Here is a 5916-nt window from a genome sequence, read left to right as displayed (position 1 = left end):
GAACATCTACTGACATCTAACGGTTCTAATTTGTATGAAAGCACAGGTTCCCCATTGCCAAATGTGAACCTGCGTCATTGCTGAGGAGATTCATGAATGGTGCGATGGTACGCGTGTCACCATGGTGCTGGTGCTGCGCGATTCGCTTGTCTAGAACGTGCTGGTAACACGTTCTGGCATTTTAGTTAACGAATCCGGTCACAGATGACTACGAATCAGTTGACACTCCTCGGAAGTGGCAATATAGTGCCGGCATGGTGTCGCTACCATCTTGCCGTTTGTTATCTGGGATGCTTTTTAGTGCATTATTCGGAATTGAATTTGAACACATAGCTACTTAATCGCGAATTTGTATGTACATAATTATACATGACTGCATAAAAAGGATATCATATACTTTTATAATCAATGCGATATAAGAATATAAAACGAAGAACTATCCACTCCCATCAGGAGTGAAAACAATGTTTGGTACGCAAAGTTCATTGCAAAATATAATCAAGCAGTTAATATATCATATCACAGCACACAATAAATCACTGAATGTATAATGATATGAATAGTAAGAAAAACATATTTACCTGTTAGATGATTATAAATTCAAATTTAAAAGTCCAAGTCACATTTAATATATTATTGTTCAACAAGGTGATTTAATGTTGTTTCAAATAGGCGTGCAGAACTAGCTCGTACTTCTGTCAATGTAATTTCATTCGAAAAATACAAAGGATAGGAAGAAATATTCTCCAATATATAACATATATAAATCAACGGATGCAAGAGGGAACACTTGATCTCGGTGTAACGAGACCGGGGCGTCATCCTGCAGTAATCGTATTGTCTGTTCCGAGATGGTGTAGAGAGGGAATGTGGAGGGTGAAAAGCATAAAATAACAACAATGTAACTAAAGAGAAAGAGAAAGAAAATATGTGGAAGCATTGCATTTATTAAGAGGAAATCCTAGAAATATCAAACAACAGATTATATACCATACTGTAAGGTACAACGAAATAGACGATATCGTGAGAGAAACTAAAAAAATCGAGAAACTTAAAAAGAAAATAATAATTTAGATTGAGCGCATCAATATCGCTGATCACGGCAAACTTAATGGAAAACGCATAACGATGAATCGGTTAGAGTATAAGATAGATGTTGGTCGCGGTTTGAGTGACCCTGGAAATCCTTTGCCCGCATCAGGGCAGGCAGTAGGATGGTGAAGGGCCTGCCCTCCTGTTGCTTGGATCTATAGAATTCACATTCTTTTGTAGAGTAGAAGCAGATAATTATAATGCTTTTCATAGAAGATTACTGCTTACTTAATTCGAAACGTTGAAATGAGATGAGTCATGGCATTGTATGATGCATTAATACTCTATTGTCTCGACATGTAGACACTACGAAGGGCAATCCTGTTGCATGGAGCTGTAGAATTTACATTCTTATGAAGTTTTAAAGCAGATAAGCATAGAGCTATGCATAAGAGATTACAGCATTCTTACTTTGAAACGATAAAATTAGATGCGCCAGCGGATTGCATGGAGAATTCGAGCTCGATTGCTTTAACAGACAGACACTACGGAGCGCCATGCCGTTGCATGGAATTATATAGTTCACATTCTATTGAAGACATCTAACAGTTAAGCATAATGTTATGGATATATGATTACAGATTCTTTGCTTTGAAACGTTGAAATGAGATGCGACATCGCGCTGCATGAAGTATTAGAAATGTCTTGCTTGGACACGTAGAGATCTGGAAACGATATTCTGTTGCAAGTTAGTATAGGATTCACATCCTTATAAGGTCTAGATGCAGACAAATGTAACATATTGCATAGAACATTGCAATTTACCATGAATCATTGAAATGACTTGCGACATCGCGTTGAATGAAGCAATAGTACTCTATTGCTTCGAAAAGTAGACATCTAAGAACGCAATTCCCTTGCAAGGAAGTGTAGAAATCACAGTCTTTTGACGTGTATATGCAGACAAGCATAACGAGATGTGTAGAGCATTTTTATCTACTTACATACTTCGAACTGTTGATATCAAATGCGATATCGCGTTTTATATAGCATTAGAAATCTATTGCTTCAATACGTGCACATCTAGAAACGCTACCACCTGGCAAGATATTGTAGGATCTTTATAATGTTGACGTGTAGAAGCAGATAAACGTAACGCGTTTCATTGAATATTACATCTCAACATGCGGCATTGAAACGAGATGCGACATCGATCTGAATAAAGTAATAGAACTTTATTGCTTCGACAAGTAGATATCTAAAAACGCTATCCCCCTGCAAGGGAGTGTAGGGTTCACATTCGCTAGAAGTGTTGAAGAGTTAAACGTAACGCGCTGCATTGAATATTACATCTTACAATACACATTGAAATGTGATGCGAGATCGCGATAAATGATGTATTAGAACTCTATTGCTTCGACACATTTACAATTAGAATCGCTATCCTTTTGTCAGGAAATGTGGAAACCACACTTTTGGGGCGCAGAAGCAGATGAGCATAATGATATATATATAGTGCATTAAATTCTACAGACATACTTCGAACTGTTGATATGAAATGCGATATTGCGAAGCATGAAGCATGAGAAATTAAATGCTTCGGCACCTGGACATCTAGAAACGCTATCGCCGGCAAGGAAGTGTAGAGTTCACATTCAATTGATGTGCAGAAGCAGATAAACATAACGCGATACAATGAATATTACATCATATCATGCGGCATTGAAATGAGTAGCGAAATCGAATTGAATGCAGTAAGAGAACTCTATTGCTTCTACGCATAGATACCTAGAAACGCTATCCCGTTGGAAGAAAGTGTGGGATTTATATTCTTTTTGTATGCAGATACACAAAGCGCGTTGCATTGAATACTATATCTTAACGCAGAACAACGAAATGAGATGCGACATCGCACGGAATCAGGTAACAGAACCCTGTTGTTTTTACACATTGACATCTAGAAACGCTATTCTCTTGCGAGGAAGTGTAGCATCACATTGTTTTGCAGTGTAGAAGCAGATAAGAATAGTCTGATTTATAGATCATTAAAATCTACATACATACTTTGAACTCTTGATGTGAAATGCTATATCGCGTTCTATGAAGCATTAGAACTCCTTTGCCTCGATTCGTAGACATCTAGAAACACTGTTCCGTAGCAAGGAAGTAATGCATCCACTTTCATTTGAAGTGTAGACGAGATATACATAACGCGTTGCATTGAGATCACATCTGATCATGTAACATAGACATGAGATGCGATATCGTGTTTTAAGAAGCACCAGAACACTATAGCTTCGATACATAGACATCTGGAAACGCTATTTCCTAGCAAGGAAGTGTGGCGTTTACATACTTATGAAGTGTAGACGAAGAATACATAGCACTTTGCAATGAATATTATATCCTATCATGAAACATAGACATGAGATGCGATATGGCGTTTTAAGAAGCATTAGAAGTCTATTGCTTCGATACGTAGACATCTGGAAACGCTATTTCCTAACAAGAAAGAGTGGCATTTACATTCATTTGAAGTTTAGACGAGATATACATATCACATCGCAATGAATATTATATCTTATCGTGAAACATAGAAAAGAGATGAGATATCGCGTCTTACAAAGCACTAGAACTCTATTGCTTCGATACGTAGCAATCTGGAAACGCTATTTCCAAGCAAGGAAGGGACGCATTTACATTCAATTGAAGTGTAGACGAGGTTTACATAACACTTCGTAATGAATATTATGTCTTGTCATGAAACATAGAAATGAGAAGAGATATCTCGTCTTAAGAAGTATTAGAACTGTATTGCTGCGATACGTAGACTTCCGGAAACGATATTTCCTAGCAGAGATGTGTGGCGTTTACATTCTCTTGAAGTGTAGACGAGGTATACATAACACTTCGCAATGAATATTATGTCCTATCATGAAACATACATATGAAATGTAATATCGCGTTTTAAGAAGCATTAAAACGCTATTGCTTCGATACGTAGACATCTGCAAACGCTATTTCCTAGCAAGGCAATGTCCCATTTTCATTCATTTGAAGTCTTGACGAGGTATACACAACACTTCGCAATGGATATTATATCTTGTCATGAAAGATAGAAATGAGATGCGATATCGTGTTTTAAGATGCATTAGAAATCTATAGATTCGATACGTAGACATTTGGAAATGCTATTTCCTAGCAAGGAAGTGTCGCATTTACAATCTTTTGAAGTGTAGACGAGGTATACATAACACTTCCCAATGAATATCATATATCTTATCATGAATCATAGTATTGAGGTGCGATATCGCGTTTTGAGAAGCATTAGAACCATATTACTTCGATTCATAGACATCTGGAAACGCTACTTCCTAGCAAACAAGTGTGGTACTTACATTGTTTTAGAGTATAGACGAGTTATACATAACACTTCGCAATGAAAATGATATCTTATCATGGAACATAGAAATGAGATGCGATATCGCGTTTTAAGAAGCAGTAGAACTCTATTGCTTCGATACGTAGATATCTGGTAGAGCTATTTCCTAGCAAGGAATTGTGACATTTACATTCTTTTGAAGTGTAGATGAGGCATACATAACACTTCGCAATGTATATTGTATCTTGTCATGAAACATGGAATTGTGATGCGATATCTCGTTTAAAGAAGCGTTAGAGCTCTATTGCTTCGATACGTAGACATCTGGAAACGCATTCCCTAGAAAGGATGTGTGGCATTTACATTATTTTTAAGTGTATACGAGGTTTACATAACACTTCGCAATGAATATTATGTGTTATCATGAAGCATAGATATGAGATGCGATATCGCGATTCAAGAAGCATTAGAACTATATTGCTTCGATATGTAGACATCTGGAAACGCATTTCCTAGAAAGGATGTGTGGTATTTACATTCTTTTGAAGTGTGGACGTGGTATACATAAAACTTCGCAATGAATATTATATCTTGTCATGTAACATAGAAATGGGATGTGATGTCGCGTTTTAAGAAGCATTAGAATACTATTGCTTCGATATGTAGACATATGGAAATGCTATTTCCTAGCAAGGAAGCGTGACATTTACATTCTTTTGAAGTATAGACGAGGTATACATAACACTTCGCAATGAAAGTTGTATCTTATCATGAAACATAATACTGAGATTCGATATCGCGATATAAGAAGCATTAGAAATGCATTGCTTCGATACGTAGACATCTCGAAACACATTTCCCAGCAAGGAAGTGTGGAATTTAGATTCTTTTGAACTGTAGACGGGGTACACATAACACTTCGCAATGAATATTATATCTTATGATGAAACATAGAACTGAGATGCGATATCCCGTTTTAAGAAGCATCAGCACACTATCGCTTCAATACGTAGACATTTTGAAACGCTATTTCCTAGCAAGGAAGTGTCGCATTTACATTCTTTTGAAGTGTAGACGAGGCATACATAACACTTCGCAATGAATGTTGTATCTTGTCATGAAACATGGAATTGTGATGCGATATCGCGTTTTAGGAAGCATCAGAACTCTATTGCTTCGATAGGTAGACAACTGGAAACGCATTTCTTAGCAAGGCTGTATGGCATTTATATTCTTTTGAAGTGTAGACGAGGTATAAAAAACAATTCGCAATGAATATTATATCTTATCATGAAACATAGATCTGAGATGCGATATCGCGTTTTAAGAAGCATCAGAATACTATTGCTTCGATACGTATACATTCTTATGAAGTGTAGATGAGGTATACATAACACTTCGCAATGAATATTATATCTTATCATGAACCTTCGAAATGAAATGCGATATCGCGTTTTTAGAAGCATTAGAACTCTATTGCTTCGACACTTAGACATCTGGAA

Source organism: Xylocopa sonorina, unplaced genomic scaffold (genome assembly GCF_050948175.1).
Source record: "Xylocopa sonorina isolate GNS202 unplaced genomic scaffold, iyXylSono1_principal scaffold0031, whole genome shotgun sequence".
Lineage (NCBI taxonomy): Eukaryota > Metazoa > Arthropoda > Insecta > Hymenoptera > Apidae > Xylocopa > Xylocopa sonorina.
The sequence above is the reverse complement of the archived record's forward strand: the minus strand, read 5'-3'. Positions refer to the sequence as shown.